At 37.2% G+C, this 19807-nt stretch overlaps 1 protein-coding gene across 1 annotated transcript in view; it reads right to left on the minus strand.

Moving 5' to 3' along the window:
* Nucleotides 1–19807, minus strand: part of LOC105382966 (sex peptide receptor) — a 271017-nt gene that overhangs the window by 164265 nt on the left and 86945 nt on the right. Inside the window, exon 2 of the mRNA XM_038114644.2 lies at nt 18651–18679. The gene's annotated coding sequence lies outside the window, so the exon portion shown is untranslated. The remainder of the gene's footprint in view (nt 1–18650; nt 18680–19807) is intronic.

A 19807-nucleotide genomic window follows, 5' to 3' on the forward strand; every position in this document is an offset into this window, starting at 1 on the left:
TTCTTTTGTTTTGCTTGAATGTGATGATATGGAGGTATTAAGTATTATAAATAATCTCAAAGCCGATTCTGCTACGGGTATTGACGGCATACCAGTAAAATTCATAAAATTCACCAAACATATCATAACACCATATCTTACATATATATTTAATATGTGCTTTAAACAAGGAATATTTCCAAAACTTCTAAAAAAATCACTTATACACCCCATTTTCAAGAGTGGGAACAGAGACAGTGTCGATAACTATAGGCCAATATCGGTCTTACCAGCTCTATCAAAAATTATTGAAAAACTAATGAATTATAGACTTATAAATTATCTAGAAAAAGAAAATCTAATATCGGACTCGCAATTTGGTTTTAGAGCTGGCAGATCCACAGAAGATGCTGTTTCTAACCTAACAAACTATATAGTAAATCAACTAGATAGTAATAAAAAATGTGTTGGTATATTTCTGGACCTTGCCAAAGCCTTCGACACTGTCTCTATTCCCATCCTATTATCCAAAATGGAAAGTATAGGTATTCGTGGCCTACCACTCAGCCTGTTCAAAGACTACCTCTCGGATAGAACCCAGAGGGTCAAGATAGGTAGCCTGACATCTTCGGACTTGCCCGTGACCATGGGTGTGCCGCAGGGCAGTGTGCTGGGTCCAAGCCTCTTTTTAATATATATTAACGAACTATGTCTGCATTCGCCATCACATGGTAAAATATTTACATTTGCTGACGACACCGCACTGGTGTTTCAGGGTGACACTTGGTTAGAAGCTAGAATGAATGCAGAACTAGGACTAAAACAGGTGATGGCGTGGTTACAAAATAACCTGCTATCACTTAATCTGTCAAAAACTAAATATATGTACTTTTCCATTCGTTCTCAAAAAATATCACAATCACAACTATCCTTACAAGCACACTGTTGTAACTACCCTTTAAACTCACAGTGCGACTGTAACCATTTGACTAAAGTTTCATCACTTAAATACCTGGGTGTTACCCTGGATGACCGGTTGTCCTGGTCGCAGCATATCGATAACTTAGCAGGTCGGACTCGCAAACTAATATTTATATTCAAAAAACTTCGATCCGTCACCTCAACAAAACTTATAACATTAATTTATATGGCACTAGGTCAATCAATCCTGTCCTATTGTATATCGGTCTGGGGTGGGGCATGTAAAACGATACTAATAAAACTTGAACGTGCACAAAGATCTCTGCTGAAAGTAATTTATTTCAAACCTTATAGATATCCGACCGCAACACTATACAAAGAAGCTAAAGTCTTATCGATACGACAGCTTTTTATTAGTAAAATTATAATAAAACAACATAAAAAAATAAATTTTGATGCATATTTTTATAAAAACAAAAGAAGAAACGACCTAGTTTGCCAGATTCCAAAATTTAGAACTGTTTTTGCTAAATGGCACTTAGAATTTCTCTCTGCTTTTCTATACAATAAAATTAATCGTATTCTTTTATTATACCCCAAAAACTTACGCGAATGCCAAATTCTTACAAAAAACTGGCTTCTCAGCACCGATTACGAGATGATTGAATCAATTCTCCTTAAAATAACCTAATAACTAAGAATCCATAACATACCTAAACCCATATTTTTTTTTTAATTTTTTTTTTTCTGAATAATATTTGATAAATAATTCAAACAATGTATTATAATATTTTTTTTTTTTTTTTTTTTAATTTATTTTAAAATAATTTACAAATGGAGAAAAAAAACTAATCTCATACAACTAAAAGTACTAATTTTGCATAACTATTAACTATCAACTATCTACAAACCTGTTATCTGTTAATTACTATTGGTAGAAAATATTTTCACCTTACGTCTATATTAAGCGACTCAAATGTTCGAAGTTGAAAGTTATCGTTGTCTAACCTGTGTAACCCGTATTCTTTATAAATCAAAATGTAACAATCACCAATAGGAAAATATAAAATATGAACCTTACATCGTATGCATAAGGACTAATTTACATGAGATCAATTTGTCAGTTTACTTTGTTATAGCGAAGCGTGCAAACTTGAGATTGTTGAGATGGACTATTTGTTATCAAATTACCCACATTTACTCATTGACTTGATTTTGTGCGATATCTATGATAGCGAAATATTTGATTCAATTGATGATGTTTTTGTTTTTAATTGAACTATTGTAAAAGAAAGTAGGTGCTTAGTTACGTGGTTGAACCTAATGTAATTGTATCCAAAACACCAGAGTTAAGTAATATATATAAGTATACCTAACTTCTATCGTACAGGTATTTACAAGTCTATTGTTTTCTTTTGTTTTTTATTGATTTAAATGATTTTTTGTTAACTAGCGAACTTTTCTGAGGGGGGAGCGTCGGAAATCATAATACAGGGTCCACCTAGTGTGATTTTCGACGTGAACCATAATAATAACTTAAATATATTTAACAAAACATGTCATTGTGAATCTAGAGGATTATTATTTTTACTTACTGAAGTCTGTTACCCAATAAATTTCTTATTTCTTATTTCTTATTTCTTATTTCTTATTTCTTATTTCTTATTTCTTATTTCTTATTTCTTATTTCTTATTTCTTAGGTACTAATCTTATTTGTACAGTTTATCTCATAGGTTTTTTAATTAACAATTTCAAATCTTTTAGGGGGTTTAGATATGCGGCCACTCTTAGTAATGTAAGTATGTTGATGCGTGGCGGGGGCATCAGCTGGGTGCGCCGCCGCCGGGGCCGCGCGGGGAGGGGGGGCGGGCTCATCGACCGGCTCATCGAGATATGAGTAATCATTTGGTTGACTATCTACGTCATTGTTTTGTTTGAGGATATGAGACCTATTTCTGCGATATCTCCTAGAATTTTCAGTTTGTACCCAATATGATCGATTACCTCGTGCGAGTCCTATGACCTTAGCTTTAATCCATATGCCTTTATCACGCATTCTAACATTTTCACCCGGTTGCAAAGGTGATAACGGTTTTGTCCCATGGTCGTAGTATTGTTTATTGTAATGCGTTCGTTTTTCACGCATTTTAATTAATTTTTTGTTGTCAATTAATGTCGGTTTAAGTTCTTCTTCGGATACCGGTAGTCTAGTATTTAGCTTCCTACCCATCAACAGCTGTGCTGGGGAGTATTCTTCACCAGTCACAGGTGTGTTTCTAAAGTTTAATAATGCTAATTGCCAGTCGGTGTTGTTTTCGCGCGCTTTAATGAGAAGTTTTTTTATAGTTTGAACAAATCTTTCGGCGAGACCATTTGATTTTGGATATAGTGGTGAACTTGTGGTGTGAATGAATTCCCAGTATTTTGCGAATTCTTGGAATTCCGCAGAAGAGTACTGGGTCGCATTATCCGAAATCAGCTTTTTTGGTATACCGTGTTGACTGAATATATTTTTCATATTTTGAATAACGGTGCGGCTCGTGAGGTCAATTAATGGTGCAACTTCAAAATATTTTGAATAATAGTCCACGACGATTAAATAATGTTTTTGATTTAATTCAAATATATCGGTGGCACACACTTGCCAGGGCAGCGTGGGCGCGGCGTGCGGCGCGAGCGGCTCCCGCGGCAGCGCGGCGCGGTGGCGCTGGCACGGCTCGCAGCGCTGCACCCGCTGCTCGATCTCGCTGGACACGCCCGGCCAGAATAATATATCACGAGCTCGCCTCTTGCATTTTTCGATCCCTAAGTGTCCTTCATGCACTTTTTCTAGCATCTCACTACGCATGGATTTAGGAATTATTATTTGTTTGTTACGAAAAAGTATGCCGTTAACATAATGCAAGTCATTTCTTACTGTCCAATATTGTTTGGCTAAATTATGAACTTTAATTTTGTTGTCAGGCCAGCCTTCAAAATAGTGTTTTTTAACACACTGAAGCGTTTCATCTTTCTCTGTTTCATCTCTAATTCTTTTTAAACATTCATCCGTTGCATTCACACTTTCATACATGGCGTTCACGTGAATGGTGACGTCATCACTCATCTCCGTACATACAACTCTTTCTGTTGGTGATCTCGATAACGTGTCAGCAATGTACATACAGGGTGTCCCAAAAGTCAACGTCACCCCTTAAAGGGCTGATAGGTCAGCTTATGAGAGGCCAGAATATCACAATATGACCTTAGTAAAAACTCGATAATTTTCGAGATATTGACACTTTTATAATTTTGCTGAAAATCGACACCTTGGATCAGTTTTTTGCGTGCCGCCGGTACAAAAATCCATATTGTTAGAATTTGTTTGGTGTTACATCCCCCTGTATAGCCCTGCTATTGATCGCAGTCAAAAAAAATATCGAGTAATGCTGTATGTTTAAAAAAAACACGGTTTTCAAAGTCATAAAAGGTAATCGTATTTTTTTATAAACAACTTTGACTCTACATACTGTAAAAAAAATATACCACGCAAACCTGGCACCTTATTTGAAAAGATTGCTCATTTAATGCAGTTTCCAAAATGGTATAAAACGTTGCTATTGTTTCAATTAACAAAAAAGTTATTGCTATTTTAGTACAAAACGACCTCGATGTAAAATTGTTTGAAGGAAATTTATCTGACTGAATTTATTAAGGGTAAGTCATGTTGGAATGAGTAAAAGTAAAATAGGTGGTGGGGTCAGCCTACGCATCATAGATGACGCAAAAATAACTACGAAAAAACTTACCAAACTCTTTTAAAAGATATTTTGCGTTTTTTACACCTTATTTAAAAAAAACAAACATTTATTGACTTTTATTTTTATTTCTCAAAATTATAACACCACATTATTATATTAAGTACATAATCAGCAAAAAATAATACTCATTAATGGTCATAATCATAATTTAGAGAGTTTGGTTTTGTTTAACAATAACTTTAAAATAAATAACAAGTAATTAGAGGTAATGTTAATGACAAACTGATCTGTCCCTTTTTTTGATACTGTGGGTGTACAATGTACATGTGTAAGCGTTTTACTTGTACAATATCACACATTAGCACTACTCAGGAATGTACGTTACCATGCGCTACATTTATGGGGAATGTGGAGTTGCTATAGTCCACTTTTTTCGAGAAAGATACTCAAAATGCGTTTTTTTATTAACTGTGACAACGTTGTCTCTACCTATTTTACTTTTACTCATTCCAATATGACTTACTCTTAATAAATTCAGTCAGATAAATTTCCTTCAAACAATTTTACATCGAGGTCGTTTTGTACTAAAATAGCAATAACTTTTTTGTTAATTGAAACAATAGCAACGTTTCATACCATTTTGGAAACTGCATTAAATGAGCAATCTTTTCAAATAAGGTGCCAGGTTTGCGTGGTATATTTTTTTTACAGTATGTAGAGTCAAAGTTGTTTATAAAAAAATACGATTACCTTTTATGACTTTGAAAACCGTGTTTTTTTTAAACATACAGCATTACTCGATATTTTTTTTGACTGCGATCAATAGCAGGGCTATACAGAATGATGCAACACCAAACAAATTCTAACAATATGGATTTTTGTACCGGCGGCACGCAAAAAACTGATCCAAGGTGTCGATTTTCAGCAAAATTATAAAAGTGTCAATATCTCGAAAATTATCGAGTTTTTACTAAGGTCATATTGTGATATTCTGGCCTCTCATAAGCTGACCTATCAGCCCTTTAAGGGATGACGTTGACTTTTGGGACACCCTGTATATTTGCCTGGCCTATATGTGATATTTATCACATATGTCTGTAATTTTAATAGCATGCTTTGCAAGCGTGCTGGTGTATCATTAAGCGGTCTTTTGAATATTGACTCTAAAGGCTTGTGGTCTGTTTCAACTGTTACACTGTCGTGACCATATATGTACTGGTGAAACCGTGTACAACCAAACACAATGGCGAGAAGTTCCCTCTCAATCTGCGCCCAGCGCGACTCGGCGGGGGTGAGCGTGCGCGCCGCGTACGCGACTGGCTGCCCGCCCTGCATGAGGCACGCGCCCAGCCCGCGCGAGCTCGCGTCCACCGACACGGTCACTGGCTCCGACGGGGAATAATATCTCAACACGGGCGCGTTACTGATAATCGATTTCAGTTGATTGAAACATAAAGTTTGAGTAGATGACCATTCGAATATATTATCTTTTTTTAAGAGATCTCTTAACGGTGATGAGATTTCACTATAATTTGGTATGAATCTCGACAAATAATTTATGATACCCAGAAAACGCTCTAGCTCTTTTCTGTCTTTGGGAATAGGCATATCAACTACAGCCTTAACACGATTGGAATCGGGACGCATACCGTTTGCGTTAAAAATGTGACCCAAGAATGTCACTTCCGAAACGCCGAAAGTGCATTTTTCTTTATTAAATTTTACACCATTCTCGCTTGCCTTTCTAATCACCTCTTCTAATCGTTCATCATGTTCAGACTGTGTCCTTCCATAAACCAAGATATCATCAACAAAGACCGCAACGCCCTTGTTTTTAAATATTTTAAACATTTCATTATGAAATATTTCTGACGCTGATTTAATTCCGAATGGCATGCGCAGAAAACGATAACGCCCAAACGGTGTGGAGAAGGTGCATAATTTAGAACTCTCATTATCCAAATTTAGCATCCAAAACCCATTTTTTGCATCTAACTTTGAAAAAACGGTAGCCCCATCTAGCTCACTAGCGATTTCATCCAGTGTCGGCAACTGAAAATGGCTTCGTCGCACGGCTTTATTTAAGTGAAAGGGATCTAAACACACCCTAAGCTTCTTATCAGATCGCTCAACCAAAACAATGCTCGAGACCCAGTCGGTGGGCCCGTCCTCCCGGACCACTATGCCAAGCTTCTCCATATTATCGAGTTCATCTTTTAAACGCGGACGCAGTTTTAATGGTATTTTTCTAGTCGCATTTACTACTGGTGGGACACTTTTATCAATCGATATTTTACATAAATTTGGCAAACACCCAATTCCCTCAAATAAATTGTTATCAATTTGGTTGTGACTTATTTCATTTATGCGTGCAATAAGCTGTAAATCTGTGCATGCTTTCAGCCCAAGCAGATTGTTGCATTCAACATTTAAAACAAATATTTTTTGTGTGGAACTAATAAATCCCTTATATTTAAGTTGCGCTGTAAAGTAGCCCATTACGGGTAAACGGTTTTTGCTTATCTCTTTTAAAACAATATTTGTTTTATGCAACGTATCAACCTGAAAGCCGGCATTTAAAAAACTACTCAGTGACATAACAGAAGTTTCAGCACCACTATCTAGTTTAAATTTCACAGACACATCGTTTACTGAGATTGATTCATACCATGATGTTTTATTGTCTCCTGTTGCTTCGATTGAAATGTTATATAGCATGAACTCACCACTGTCCATGTCCTCACCGTGGTAACCGTGATCATCAGCCAACTCGTTCACGGCCCTAACGTTGCAACACTTAGAAAAATGACCAAAGCGGTCACATCTGTAGCACTTCACATTATATGCGGGACAGCGGTCACCAGGCCCGTGCCAACCACTACATCTACCACAAACACTTCCATTTGGGGACGTACGAGGGGGCCCGGCAGCGCCGCCTCCCCGGGCGCCGCCCTGGCCTCCGCTGCCGCTCGAGAGGCCGCCCGCGCCAGGCCGGCGGCCGCGACCGCCTCGCCCGCGCCTGCGGGGGCCGCCGCTGCCGCGCGAGGCCGCGCCGCGCGCCATCTCTTCAAGCTCCGCCGCCGCGGCTCCGCCGTGCAGCGCGCCGCTGCCGCTGCATGCCGCCGCCTGCTGGCTCGCTCGTTTAGCCGTCCGACACCATGCGATGCCATCTTCTAATTTGAGTTGTGATTTCGCCAGCATTTTCTCTCGCATTTGTGAGTCTTTCAAACCTCGAATTATTTGTGTAAGTATCATACTGTCACGCAGAGTACCAAATTCACAACTTTTGCTCCGAATTCTTAAATTGCTCAAGAACTTGTCAAACGGATCGCCGTTTTGGTATGTTTCGAAGTAAACATGGCGTTCGTAATTTATGTTGAGAGTAGGATCACATCTTTCTTGGAATTTCTTCACCAACTGGTCGTATTTTAATGTTTCCGCATCAAGGTCAAATTCCTCATAAATTTCGCGTCCATATTTTCCAATAATATGAAGGAACAATGCACATTTTTCACGACACGGTTTCTTATCAGAACCCGAAGCAATTAAATAATACTCGAAAGATGTCTTCCACTCGCGCCAGTTTACAGCTAGATTTCCGTGTTCTAGCATGGGACCCGGTTGTTGTATTGATAACGACATTGTATTTTATGCACCAAACTAATAAACTAATAAATACACTAGTATTTTTACACCTGACACCATGTAAAGAGTCTAGGGAGGTGAGACGCAATCAAACAGCTCGGCGTGTGATCAACAACTGTCTGTATTCATGTTACCCACACATAAGTACATTCACACATACAACAGACTGATGAATAAGGTAGTCGACAGCGAATAATGTTTAATACCTATCTAGTCTTACACTTTATTGCCCGTTGTACCGACGACCTTAGGCGCGTAGCCGGTAGTGATTGGATGAGGAAGGCCGAGGACCGAGTGTTGTGGCGCTGCTTGGGAGAGTATGTCCAGCAGTGAATGATTATTGGCTGATGATGATGATGATGATGATGTACATTCTCACAACCTTGTTTCCCGATTGGTAAAGGGTACAAATACTTATTATATTATTAATAATTAATTAGTGGTAATAGTAAGAATCAACACATAAAAACAATCTTAAAGATACTAAAATCCTCGCAGCATTGTTTAAGCACCTTCATTCTGCTATAAAATAGCAACTTATGAAGGTATTATAAAGTATTACAACAGGTTCCACCTTTTTGGCCTAATATTTTCCCCTAATCTCGTATTGTATAATAACGTTTGGCCAAAGTATCGTTTCGTTACATAATCTCGTTTTGTAAAAACTTATATCACATTATCATGTATGGCCTTATAACGCGCTATGGCAAAATGTTGAACCACGTAATAATGCTATCTACTCAACGCCTGAGGCGTTAAGGTGTCATCATCATCATCATAATCAGCCTATAGCAGTCCACTGCTGGACGTAGGCCTCTCCCAAAGCACGCCACTGGATGCGATCTTTAGCTTTCCACATCCAATCATATCCAGCCACCTTTCGCAAGTCGTCACTCCATCTAGCCGGAGGGCGTCCCACACAACGTTTGCCTAGTCGCGGCCTCCACTCCATAACACGTTTACCCCATCGGTCATCGGTTCTTTAAGGTGTACTAGACTAAAAAGCTAGAAATTGTACTTAAATACTTTTGTGTCACTGGGTAAAAATCCATAGCCCTAAAAATCCAAAAGTTTTTTGTAAATAAGTATTTATAATACTTGTTTGCAAGGAGCATTTGGATTAAATACATATGTATTTAATAATTTATATATTTTTTAATTTAATAATGTATTAATAATATTATTGTTTTTAATTTAATAATGTAATAATGTTATTCTTTTTAATTTAATAATGTAACTAACCTAGATAATAAGCCAAATTGTTACTAACACAAATATGGACTTATGTCTGAAATAAATATTATTCTATTCTATTCTATTCTTAAATGCCTGGAAGAAATCGCTTTTAGCGATAAGGCCGCCCTTATTGTATTATATTTTAAGTATTTAATGTTATTTACAACAAAGTCAAAATCAAAGTGGAAATTAGTAGTAGTACTTAGTCGTATACTACTACTACAAATTTCCACTTTGATTTTGACTTTACTGACTTCACACGGTCCCTACTACAACATAGCTCTGTAAATGTAGCAAAATGTCTGGACTTGAACAAAAAAAAGCTTCTAACTTTCTCATTAGAGCTAGTACAAGGTACAATGCCAGACAAAGTAAATAACAACCATTGTAGTTGCAACTGCACTCTTAAGGCGTACGTATAAAAAGTGCAATGCTTTATAATTAACGTGTCTGTCAGAGTACCAGACATCCGTAGCAAGTCCCAAGAAGCCAGCTAAGTACCAACAATGATGTACTTGCGAGAATGAGAGAGCAGTTTAATAAAAAATGTTCCACTCTCCAGAAGATTTATTCTTTCTGGTACAAAGAATGCCGAACAAATGAAAGTAATATAACCTGACCATACATACATAATTCTCGCGGGAGCGGTGGTAGCTCAGTCGGGTAAGCGCTCGCTTCTCACGCCAGAGATGCGGGTTCGAATCCCGACGCTGACATGTACCAATAAGTTCTTTTAACTGAAGTACAATGTATACCATCGCTCTTACGGTGAAGGAAAACACAGTGAGGAAACCTGCATATCTAGATTTAGCACATCTAGATATGTGAACCCACCAACCCGCAGTGGACCAGCGTGGTGGGAAATGGTCCAAGCTTAGAAAGGCAGTTTAGACCTTGGGGATATGCACAAAGGTTCCACTCGAGAGAGTCAGGTGCAGGTACTTACACCCCCACAGAGAATAGAATACATAATTCTCACGACTGTAATCCACGAGGGAGAGTCAGAGATGACTCGTAAGCGATTCACCCGCTTTTTCGCTGTACATTTGTACTCACGTGATAGGTCGCGAGCGGTATCACCGTTTTTTAATGAGTACAATGCACTAAGAGCGCACATCTATAGAATCTAGATCATCATCATAATCATAATTTTATTTCATTTTCATTTACAGAGGTACAGTATTATAAAAAATTTAATATTAATTAGGCTATATTGAATGTGGTCTGTATATAGATTCTATTTGCCTCTGTTCCCTACACTAGGTAATCCTGTATTGTAGGGTCACAGCGGTTTACAATGGTGTGACAAGTAACAGTAAACTTTAATTATTATAAACTGAATTAACTTAAATGATGTTAACATTGATAACTCTAATCATAACATAGCTCTTTTAGGTAAGAGGTAAGTATGTTAAATTTGAATATAAACTTATCATGCGTTTTTGTGCAAATACACTCATTCATTCATTAATATAATTTAAATAAAAATATGCAATTCAATTTTAGTAATAGACACAAAATTATAAATAATATTAAAAGAGAATAATTTAAATACATGCATTGTTGAGTGGAGAGTAATTATATTATGAGTGTTTGGGTGCGTGTGTGTGTGTTTGTGTGTGTGTGTGTGTGTGTGTGTGTGTGTGTGTGTGTGTGTGTGTGAGTGTTGTGTGTGTGAGTGTGTGTGTGTGTGTGTGTATACCTATGCGTGTATGGCTCATGTTAGTAACTTGTTTTAAGGAATTCCTCTGTCTCTAGGTAGTTCTTTTCTGAAAGGAAGTTGTGGATTTGTTTGGCACAATGGGTACGTGTTAGATTTAATAGATTTAATGTTTTACTCAGTTGGTTGTAAATGAAAGGTCCTAGGAAGGAGTGTTTTTTTTGGGCAAAAACAGTGTGAGTCGATGGCATTATAAAGATACGATCTGTTCTTCTTTGAGTATTCATTTTAACTTTTATTTCATCAAGGTTAATGGTACAGTGTTGTTTTATTATTAAATGTTTTATATATAGTTGGCGAACTGATAACACTGAGCAGTCATTGTATAGCTGAGTTGTGGCGTAACGTCTGGGTTTAAAAAACATCACTTTTAGAAGGAGGCGCTGGGCGCGCTCCAGCGGGAGCATATGCGTCTGAGCTGCGGCACCCCATGCTGTGATGCAGTAGCCAAGTATGGACTGGGCGAGAGCGTAGTAGACCATCATTAATACATCACGATCTGCCACATGCCTGAGCTTTTTAAAGATGCGGATCAATTTGCGAGTTCTACCACAGAGGATTCGGATATGCTCAGACCAGTTAAGTTTTTCATCGATGATGACACCAAGATATTTTATTGAAGATTTCCGCTCTAATACAGGGCAACTACAGCTCAGTGTGTTACTGCACCCGTGCAACACCAGGTCTAGGTTACTTGATGGGAGCGAACGTGCAGTGATTGCAAAGGTGACGTATTTTGTCTTAGTTGTGTTTGCAGTCAGTAAGTTATCTTGGAGCCAAGCAGAAACTTTTCGCAAACCTTCGTTAGAGTGTTGCTGAACATCTGCCCAAGATGGCCCATGAAACAAGAGAACTGTGTCGTCAGCAAAGGTAATTACTTGGCCATTTGTGATGGTCATCTTACACAGTTCATTAATGTACACGAGGAACAGTGTGGGGCCCAGTATACTTCCCTGTGGCACTCCAAAATTAACAACAGCGTAGTCACCCTCGTCATTACCAATCTTCACTTTCTGTTTTCTGTTTGAGAGGTAACTCTGAAACCAAAGCAAGGGCAGACCACGGATTCCAATACTTTCCAGTTTTGCCAACAGTATGGGGATGGACACGGTATCAAACGCTTTGGCAAAGTCCAAGAAAACGCCTAAACACCTCTCCCCCCTGTCGAGTTTACTGGTAACAAAACTGGTGAGTTGAGTAACTGCATCCTCAGTTGACCGTTTCGTCCTGAACCCAAATTGGTTGTTGGATAATATATTTCTGGACTCTAGGAAGTTTTTCAGCCTTTTATTTACCAGTTTCTCCAATATTTTAGAAAGTGCCGGTAAAAGAGATATAGGCCTGTAGTTTGATACGTCATCTCCATCCCCGCCCTTGTGAATAGGACGGATTGTAGATACCTTTAAAGCATCAGGCACTACTCCAGTATCAATGCTGAGGGTACATATTTTAGTTATAGGCATCAGCAATGAGTCATGAGCAAGTTTAATCAGCCTATTTGATATCCTGTCCACTCCAGGAGCCGAGTCACTCTTAAGGGATTTTATCATTGAGCTAATTTCGAATTCATCAGGTGGTAGGAGCAAGAACGAGTCCAAGGCACATCCATCCGATTTAATTTTGTGGGCCAACTCAGTTTCTGTGCATTTTGTATTGGACAAGATGTTGTGTGCCAATGTAGATCCAATAGTCGAAAAGTATTCATTCGTTTTGTTTAGTGAATCGTTCACATCCATTCCCTTTTTTAATAATCCATCAGAGTTATTAGACTTATTATTGGTGTTGCATATTCTCTTAACTTGTTTCCAAACTCCTTTACTATCACCTCCTTGTTTCTTTAACTCGGCCTGGTCGTATAAGTTTTTAGATTTTCTTATGGCTGCTTTGCATATATTTCTATAATCTAGATAGGTTTTTCTGAGAGTGGCATCTTTGGGATTATTTCTTACTTTATTGTGCAGTTTATCTCGCTTAGCTATAGATTTCATTAGCCCAACTGTTACCCATGGGGATATATTTTGCCTTGATCGTGGTATAGGAGTTATTGTAGTATTGTGTGCTATTGAATTGGATACGATGGTTATAAATTTATCAGTTATTTCATTTACGTTCTCAGAGTTGAGTACCTCGTCCCATTGTATTGTTTCCAACTCCTGACAGATGGCGTTATAATTAATTTTTGTTTTAGTTTTATTTTTATGGGCAATACATATAGTGCGGGATTCAGTGCAGAGGATGACAGGTGAATGGTCTGTAATCGAGGGTGGCAGAACTACTACTGTAGACTCATTCATGGACTTGATCATGCAGTGGTCAAGACAAGTATTGCTAGGATCCCGAGTTGGAAATTGGTGACCTGGGAGCAAACCATGCGTGGCCAGCATATTGAGATAGTAAGAGGCATCAATTTCATTATTGTTATTATGTTTTATGTCCAGGTTTACGTCTCCAAGAATGAATAGGTTAGGAAACATTTTGTATTTATCAAGGATAAGGTCCAGTTCGTCACAGAATTCGGATAGTTTCCTATTAAATGGTGGTCTATATATAGCTATGAAAGCATATTCCTTACCAAGTGTGATAACCAGGCAATTGGTGTTTGGAATTTTCTCTTCAATGACTTTGTAATTTTGTAGGGAATGTTTAATAAAAATAACGATGCCATCATTTTGGTTAATGTAATTGCTAGAAGTAAAGATATCATATCCCGGAATTTGAGGAAGATTATTTTGTTGTTGTGAAAGCCAGCATTCAGTAAGAATAATGATATCGAAGTCTGAGTTTATTTGATTCAAAAGTAACACAAAGTTGTCAAAATTTTTATTACAATAAATACTACGAATGTTTAAGGATAATGCTGTAACTGTCCTATTATTAAGTTTTATGTATGTCTTGCACTGCTCGGGTTCGGATAAGTAGAAGGATCGAGACACATTGACTTCGTCAATGCTCGGTCCTATATCCCTGTGGTTGATCATGATTTTTAATATGATGTATAAAGAACCTGGAACGAACTTGTTTCCAGGAGCATGTTATCTTGTAAGATTTGAACCCTGCAAGTGCTCTGTGTTGGAGTTGAACATACATAGATTTTTTTTTGGATTGGAATTGGATATTAAGAATACGGTGTGTAAAAGGTAGTATGTGTGGGTGATTTAAAGTGTGTGAATGATTTGTGTGAGCAGTACTGGATGATGGAGATGTTGAGTGTGTGTAACAATAGTAGTGCGTGCTTACAAAATAGGTTATTAAAGACAAAATTACATAAAACAAGCAAGTAATCAATTCATTTTTGCATAGTCATTTGGGATTGGGTGCTAAATTATTGATATCTTCCAATTGTTTCTCATTAGCGATTAATATGTAAGGTGCATTGTCATCTTTTCTGAGAAACACTCTTCCGCTCGATGTCCAGCAGTATTTGTAGTCTTTAGATTTTGCATATTCACGTGAGAGATAAAATAATCTTTTTGCTTTGGCTGTCAAATGCTCTCCAACATATACCGCCTTAGAGGGCCCTTCAAGGCCAAGATGAGTTGAATTAAATTTGTCGTTTTTATTACTTGAGTTAAAAGCCTTTATTCCTTTTATTAAGTTTTTCTTGTCTATAGCAGAATTAAGATTGACGACGATTGGTTTCCTCAAGATGTGCAGGTTTCCTCAAGATGTTTTCCTTCACCGTAAGAGTACCTACGTGCTTTTATTTTACCTAAATTCTTCATTTCTAAAGAATTCATTGGTTGAATTCGAACCCACTGCCTTACGAAGTCACGAATGAGGGCCGAGACTTTATCCGTAACGCCACGACTCTCTACTGTAGGCATAGACCATATTATAGTCTATGTTCTAGGTGTTAGGGTTTGGTAGGGTAAATTTTCCAACTTACGACATCTGCTGGATATAAGGTACAAGCCAATTAGGTAATTTTTTTGCATATACTTAATAAATTAGGTACCGAAGTATGGTCAGGCCTGTGTCACTCCGCGCGTGGGCGGCGCTGGCGCCAGCCTGGCGCCTGCCGCTTCGAGTGGGCAAATCTAGTCGGCTGCCGCAAGCGGAAGACGATACACGCGCGCGCGAATTATGAATAGAAAAATGGACATAAAAAGAAAAAAAGCAGCAAAAAGATACTGTGCCGTATTTAATTGCTTAAATACGGATCGTGATCCAAATTTAAATTTTTTTACATTACCAAAAGATGCTGACAGGTAAAACTAATCTAAGTATTTTATTGATTTCTTCTACGTTCCTTATTTGAAATGAAATTAATTCGAACTACAAACCCTTTTTTTCTCCATGTTGAACAAAGTCTATTCCAATATTTTTTTCGTTAAATTATTAAATTTAGGGCCGATTTTTCAATGCTCAGATAGACAGATAGATAGCGTTTATTCGACAGATAGCGAAATATTACATTTTTCAAATGTCAGATAGAGCTTATTCGTCCAATAACTCAGTTAACTGGGGAATAAATCTATCTGCTGCTTGGGCCGCCAGATAGGGCTTATTCGATTGATAATTTGACATTTGAGGTTATTGTAAGTTCTTTTTTGCGTTTATATCAATTCTAAACTACCGAGCGCAGAGAATAATCGTCATTTTCAATGGATATTTTCGATGATATTGATGATATGGCGATCGAAGAAGAGGCAGTAATGAACAAATATATTAATCCATTTGAAAGGAAAGTCACAGTCGTCAAAACGAGGCCTGATCATTATAGTATGGGGGATGCAAAAGAATTTCATCGCCGAAAGGCACCAGACTAGAAACATTATGTTGATTTATTTTCAATCATTAATTTTATAAAACAGGAATGTAGCAGCACTTCCTTCATAAAAAATTATTAATATAGTTTTTCATTTGAGGATAAGTAGGTAACCTATGCTATGTATAAGTATCTAAGACATCCCTCCGGCTTGGCGGGATGATCATCAATGTCCAGTATTGGACTGCTATAGGCTGAGGAGAAAAGAGAGAAACCATCCAGTACTTGATAATAAAACATAGGTGTTATAATTATTTCTTTCAGTTTTTATTTGTTAATTCTAAATTAAGGATATGTTGAATGGTAATGCTGGAGCAAATGCCTAACACCTTTTCTTCTACATCGATAAATGGAGGTGCATTTGAGGGCCCACCTCCAGTTTTGTACATCTCCTGCCTTTGCAGGGAAGACTTCATCTTCATTGTTTTTTTGATGCCCTCGTACTTTAACTTAAGGGTTTTCCATGAGCGGACACTTGTGGTTATACCACTGGAGTTAAAAGAAAACTCAATTTTCTTCCATGCAGTCTCCTTATCCTTATTTATTGCAGCATCGGTCTTTTTATTTTCTATGACATGTTTGAATTTATCTACCAAACTCACTTCACAGTAACTTCAGCATTATTAAAATTCGCTAAACGCTCTCTTTTTTGTGAAACCATTGTGATTCAAAAATAACAAATTTAAATACCAAAATCAAAACAACCAAACCAAACAGTCAGTGAGGCTTGTGGCTTGATTGCTATTTGCTTGACAGTGATAGTTGACACTGACAATTGAAATAGTAGTCTGTCCTGCTTTAGCACTAGTGTCTGCGCATATACTTGTTTCATCTCTCCTGAGTTCAAATAGAAAAATCGGTAAGATAGTTATCTATGGAATAAATCACAATTGAAAAATGGTTAAACAACTACCAGGCCGATAAACAGCCAAATAAAATTATTCGTTAGATAGTTATTTGACGTTTTATCCTGGCATTGAAAAACCGGCCCTTACAGACACAACTACCTTCAAAATGTTTTAATGAATCGATTATAAAATGTGCGCTGAGTGGGATTAGTGCTTAACGAAACTAACACGTTCTGTATCATAATATAAATTATATCCATAATATAAATTATAACGAAAAAAAACATGTTTTCACAAAATTAAATGTTTTAGGTACTTAGATTCATACATATTTTATGTACTTCAAAATATCTTAACTATGAAATTGTCATTGTTTTTACTGGTTATTTCCAATAGAAAAAAAGTTTGGAATAGCTTTGTATTCTAAATTCAAATTATTTTGTTTTAATATCATGACATTCTTTTTACAAACTCAGTCCGTTGTTTAGTAAACGTTGTAGTCTGTGGTGCTGAGGCAACCCTAAGGTGGCTTCTTTTTCAATGCGTATAACCACGTATAACTTATTATGCACCGTAGTCCAGTGAAATAAGGCGCATATTCCCTCAAAAATAAATTGGTAGGTAAGTAAATAAAAACGTGTGCGGCTGGAGCGCGATCTAAATTAGATCTTATTGCTTATGGGATGGAGTCATATTTCTTTGATAGCCATTGCGAAGATGGACTTCTGTACCTGGTACTAGTTATTATTCTGTGGTATGGTGTAGTGGCTGAATGGTGTATATAGTGGTTATTGATCCTGACTGCTATGCCGAAGGTCCTGTCTTCGATTCCCGGCTGGGGCAGATATTTGTTGAAAGACAGACATTTGTACTCGGGTCTTGGGTGTTGATATTTATGTTTAGTATCTATGTATTTGTGTAGATAATGTCCGACAGCCATAACACAGTTTCTGCCTAGCTTGGGGTCGGATGGCCGTGAGTGTGAGGTCCCCACATATTTATTACTATTTATTAAGTATAAAATGGTCAAGTTACGTGGTCGGTACTGTACCGGGGCTGATATTGAACAGGAAAAGCTGGTTTAATTAATTCTGCTTCGGCAAAGTCGGTTAAAAGTCTCAAAGCGGAAATTGATTTACATAACACAATGTAAGGTATTTATAAAGAAGGTTATGACGTTAAGTCTTAAAAATACAGAAAGTACAATATCACATAAAAAAACACAAAGTGTTACAAAAATAGTAAGTAGTATGCCAAAAGTATACAAAAGTAGTATTAGGTCAAGATATACACATCACAATATAAAATCACATGTATAAAATATAACATAGTACAATATATTTTCTCGTATAAAATCCAAAGCTCGAGTCATGTGTAAGAAATTCCCATAAACCCCGTCACTCAAACAATTCTTTTTACCAAGGAAATATAATATTTTATTTGATAGGATCACGATTTTGTGAGTAATATCCAATTTTACTCTTTTCAGGTCACATTTCCGTACCAAATGGAATGATATGGATGACTTACATTTTGGCCTTCATGATCGTATATACTCACAAAGACTTCAAACCATGAAATAGGGTTAAGTATCCATGGTAGGTATGAAAATCAAAATTCTATTTAGTCCGTACCTACTTATAAGGAAAAAAGTATATTAAAGAATTAAAAAAAAACAGATAATTTCCAAATATTTTTTATCTTTTTTAAAAAAGTATTAGGAAACTTGTCTGATTTAAAAAAATCTCAGAGTGATTTTACTCTGTGTGTGCAGTTATTTTGTTTTACATACCTCTGTTGATGGTTTCTTCAGAAATTCTCCTGTAAGGAAACAAAATGGATATTAGTCTCTCGAATGAGGTAGAGCAAAAAGGCAGAGTAAGTACAAAATACGTCCTTATTCCTAAAAGCGATCTCTTCCCGGCAAGCTTTGGGTGTATTGTATGTACGGCCAAGTGCAGAGAAACCTGACCCCCCTCTCATAGTAACAATGCTTCTGAGGGGGGTCAGGTTTCTCTGCACCTTACTGTACATTAACAATTTGTGCAGACAGCTAACGAGATAAGTATTCGTGTCGTTTATATGAAATAAAAAGAAAGACTTTATTTGACACAGATAGCCATATTGATACATAAATGAATAAAGCAACTTAAACATAATCTAATATTTATTAGGTATTTAAATAGACCTAATAGATATATTTTTTTAATCTAATCTATGAAATCTAATATTTTTCTTGAAAACTCAAAAATGTAACATGACTGCTTTTACCTAGGCAACCACGATATGGGACTTAATAGGGAACACGGTATCAGCACTTCTTTACCCCTACAATCTACATGTACTCCAGACGCAATCTGTGACTAAATCTACCAGGCGAATACAGAAGTGTTGGGATAAGTCCCCCTCGTAAAACTGGATGAAATGGGTGAAGCCATATGGTAAGTATCCGAGGAAAGAAGTTACGGAACCCTGAAAACGGGTACAGTAGAGAGGAGGATACGTTTATAGTAAAAGTACTAGCTGTTCCCGCGCGCTTCGCTACGCCTTAAAAAGTTTTCCCGTGGGAATTCCGGGATAAAAAGTAGCCTATGTTCTTTCCCAGAGTCTAGACCGTCTGTATACCAAATTTCATTCAAATCCGTTCAGTAGTTTTGGCGTGAAAGAGTAACAGACAGACAGACAGGCAGACAGACAGACACAGTTACTTTCGCATTTATAATATTAGTTAGGATTAGGATTAGTTTGGATTAGTTAGGATTCTTTTCTGATGAGGGTATATTTTCACAGGAGTTGGTGACCCCCGCCAAAATAGGGGTGTGCGTATCTGTCTGTGGTTGTGTAGCTCCCAAACGACTGAACCGATTTTGATTTGGGTTTTTGGGTCATAGGTAATGTTGTCTTGAGTGTAATAAGCCATATTTTATCAAAATCGGTATAGCCGTTCAA

The sequence above is a fragment of the Plutella xylostella genome, chromosome 31, assembly GCF_932276165.1.
Source record: "Plutella xylostella chromosome 31, ilPluXylo3.1, whole genome shotgun sequence".
NCBI classification, from domain to species: domain Eukaryota; kingdom Metazoa; phylum Arthropoda; class Insecta; order Lepidoptera; family Plutellidae; genus Plutella; species Plutella xylostella.